The following is a 2,963-nucleotide window of genomic DNA, read 5'->3' on the forward strand; positions in this document are numbered from 1 at the left end:
TTATTTCATTTAACAAAATGATTTCCAGTTCCATTCATGTTGTTGCATGACAAGATTTAATCCTTTTTATGGCTGAATAGTATTCCATTGTATATATAGACCACATTTTCTTTATCCATTCATCAGTTCATGGACACTTAGGTTGTTTCCATTCATTGGCTATTGTTAATAGTGCTGCAATAAACCTTGGATTGCAGGTATCTCTTCAACAAATTTCATTTTACTTGAATATATGCCCAGTAGTGGAGTTTCTAGATCATATGGTAGTTTATATTTTTAGTTTTCTGAGGAACTTCCATTTTCCACAACAGCTATACCAATTTATATTTACACCAACAGTATCCAAGTGTTCCCTTCTCTCCATATCCTCACTAGCAATTTTTTTTTCACTTTTTGCCAATAGCTATCCTAACTGGCATAAGGTGATTTTTCACTGTAATTTTTTTTTTGACAGGCAGAGTGGACAGTGAGAGAGAGACAGAGAGAAAGGTCTTCCTCACTGTAATTTTGATTTGTTTCCCTGATAATTAATGATGTTGAACATTTTTTCATGTTGCCAGTTGTGTGTATGTCTTCCTTTGAGAAATGTCTGTTTAGAACTACTCCATGTAGGACCTCTGTCCTTAATGTGTTTTACTATGAGAATTAACAGTAAAAAGAATCTTCAAACAGTACTTTATACATTGTGCGCCTATGTGTGTGCAATCTGTTGAAATCTTTACTCAGTATAGAGTTGATCTTCTGTATATAAAGATAATTAAAAATTAATCTTAATGAAGAATGGGATGGGAGAGGGAGTAGGAAGTGGGATGGTTTGTGGGAAGAACTGCTATACTCCAAAAGTTGTATTTTTGAAATTTATATTTATTAAATAAATAAAAGGTTTCTATTGAAACAAACAAACAAAAACTACGACCATGGGCTGGTGCTGTGGCACAGCGGGTTAAGGCCCTGGCCTGAAACGCCGTTATCCACATGGGCACTGGTTCAAGTTCCTGGTTGCTTCTCTTCTGATCCAGCTCTCTGCTATGGCCTGGGAAAGCAGTGGAAGAGGACCCAAGTTCTTGAGCCCTTGCAATCATGTGGGAGACCCAGAAGAGGCTCCTGGATCCTGGCTTCAGATCAGTGCAGTTCTGGCTGTTGCAGCCATCTGGGGAAGACAACCAGAGGATGGAAGACCTCTCTCTGTCTCTACCTCTCTCTGTAACTCTTTCAAATAAACTAAATCTTTTTAAAAAAAAAAAAAAACTACTCCACATTTTTAAGTTATTTCAGTTTTTGCTACTGAGTTCTTTGAGTTCTGAATATCTCCTGGCTATTAATTCTTTGTCAGCTGTATACCTTACAAATATTCTCCTATATTCTATAGCTTTTCTCTTTACTCGTTGACAGTTTCCTATGCTATGCAGAAGCTTGTTTGCTTGAAAAAATTCCATTTGCCTATTTTGCTTTTGTTTCTAGTGCTTCTGTGGTCTTATCAGACATGTATACATGTATCAAAACATCATCACGTGGTAGCCCATAAATATGTATAATTTTTATGTGTCAGTTAAATTATTTTAAATTAGAAAATAAAAAGTCATTCCCAAGACTAAGATCACTTAGGTTTTCTCCTATATTATCTTCTAGGAACTCCATAGTTTTATATTCTTAAAGTTATGTCTGTGATCCATTTTGAGTTAATTTTCATAGAAGGTGTAAGGTCTGTGACATTCTTTCTATTTTTTTTTTTTTTTTGCATATGGATATCCAGTTGTTCCATACCATTTACTGAAAAAGGTATCTTTGCATTGCCTTTGCTCTTTATCAAAGATAAATTGAGTTTGTTTTTTTTTATTTGACAGGTAGAGTTATGGACAGTGAGAGAGAGAGAGACAGAGAGAAAGGTCTTCCTTCCATTGGTTCACTTCCCAAATGGCTGCTATGGCTGATGCTGCGCTGATCCAAAGCCAGGAGCCAGGAGCTTCCTCCAAGTCTCCCATGCGGGTACAGGGGCCCAAGCACTTGTGCCATCCTGCACTGCCCTCCCAGGCCACAGCAGAGAGCTGGACTGGAAGAGGAGCAACTTGGACCAGAACCCAGCGCCCATATGGGATGCTGGTGCCGCAGGCGGAGGATTAACCAAGTGAGCCATGGCGCCGGCCCCAGATAAGTAGAGTTTTATGTAGATCTATTTATAAGCTTCCTGTTCTGTTCCTTATTCTATACATCTATTCTTTCACCAATGCCACATTGATTAATGTAGCTTTAAAACTACAGTCTCGAATTTTGGTGGTTTTAGTCCTCCAATTTTGTTCTTATGTTTTAATATTGAGGTAGGTATTCTGAGTGTTTTGTTTTCCATATGAACATTAGAATAAGCTTGTCAATATCTACAAAGTAGCTTCGGAATTTTAATTGAGTCTGTGTTAAATTTATAGATCAAGTTAAGAAGAACTATCACCTTTACAAAATGGACTCTTATTTTCCATGAACACAGAAATCTCTCCATTTAGTTAGTTCTTTGGTAGCTTTTTCAAAGTGTTGTTGTTTTCCTCACCTAAACCATATATATTTGTTAGATTTATACCTGAGTGTTTCACTTTGTAGGTATGTGAAAGTAAAAGTTAATGTGTTTTTAATTTTAGATTCCAATTGATAATTGCTGGTATAAAAGAAACAATTTACTATTGTATATTAATTTGTGTCTTGCAATCTTGCTTGTTAGTTCCAGGAGTATATTTGCTGTCATTTACAGACAAAATCAGTTCTATTTTTCCTTCTCAATTTATATAGCTTTAATTCTCTTGTCATATTTCATGAACTAGGATTTCCAGTGAAACATTGAAAAATGGTAGTGAGAAAGAACATTCTTGTCCTGCTGCTGATCTTAGCAGGAAAGCTTTGAGTTTCTCACCATTAACCATGGTATTCACTGTAGGACTTTTATATATATATATATTTTTTAAGATTTATTTATTTAT

Source organism: Oryctolagus cuniculus, chromosome 5 (genome assembly GCF_051225735.1).
Source record: "Oryctolagus cuniculus isolate XC-2025 breed Fujian yellow rabbit chromosome 5, ASM5122573v1, whole genome shotgun sequence".
NCBI classification, from domain to species: Eukaryota; Metazoa; Chordata; class Mammalia; order Lagomorpha; family Leporidae; genus Oryctolagus; species Oryctolagus cuniculus.